Source organism: Tenrec ecaudatus, unplaced genomic scaffold, assembly GCF_050624435.1.
Source record: "Tenrec ecaudatus isolate mTenEca1 unplaced genomic scaffold, mTenEca1.hap1 Scaffold_230, whole genome shotgun sequence".
In the NCBI taxonomy this organism is placed as follows: domain Eukaryota; kingdom Metazoa; phylum Chordata; class Mammalia; order Afrosoricida; family Tenrecidae; genus Tenrec; species Tenrec ecaudatus.
Genome location: NW_027458508.1, coordinates 343,756 through 344,790, shown reverse-complemented (window position 1 = coordinate 344,790; position 1,035 = coordinate 343,756).

Sequence of the window (1,035 nt, the reverse complement as noted above, 5' to 3'; positions counted from 1 at the left end):
TGCTCCGAAGGTAGAGGATCTTCTTGGGGAAAGGGTGGAGTCCTTGTTCCAGCAAACTGGGCTATCTCTCAGACCTACCCGTAGTTTGTGTCATGGGCCACTTCCAAGCATCATAGGGTATATTGAGGCACAAACACCTGCCCCAGACACACTGGCACCACCCGGCTGAGTTCCTTGTAGCTGGGAATTTATGGAAGGGGATGGGGGCTTTATCAACTGTAATGAAATGGCAGCAGTTATGTGATCTCACAATGACCTCATCAGAGGCATGTCCATCACTCGTAGATGTTCCAAAGCCACCTCCAGAGTTGTGATTAAGATGAAGGGACTTGGTGGTGAGGTTTCAGCATAGGCTAGAGACAGAGAGAGTGAGGGTATGTGACAGTAAATAAAGGAGCTATATTTCCTTTGCCCAGGTCACAGACCAGTCTCTATACAGATTGTCCTCTGAGCTGTAAGCTGGTTGATGTGAAAACTCTTTTAATAAAAGAGATAAATTATATCTAAAACATATTAATGACTCCCTGATGTTCAGAGAGAGCTTGAGATTTGTCCCCTTGAGTGTCAGAATTCGTCAGAATAGACCTGTGCCAGCGGCGCCTGCGCAGGACACAGGTCAAGCAATGGAAGCAGTTGGGACCTGTGTGCATAGGCATGCATATCTGCTTAAAAGTAGATATCTCTGGCTTCAGGATCCTCTTAGTGCTGAGGTTTATGACAAATTCCACCTACAGTGTAGACTGTGTTTGATTAATCTCAGCTCCTTCAAAAGACAAGAACAAGGAGGTAACACAGCTGCCCTAGAGTTTTGTCATAGTCCTGTATAGCCAGGGGTTGGTTCTTGGATCAGTGCCCCCAACTGTGCATCAGCAGACACCGTGGCAAGTCTCTCAGCCCTGCTGCCAAAGCTCTGATACACAGTGGTTTTGTGTGCTAAGTTTTGGCCACTCCCTCACCCCAGGGAGATCTGTGGACACTGACAGGCCACTCCCTCACCCCAGGGAGATCTGTGGACACTGACCTGTGTATCTTTGG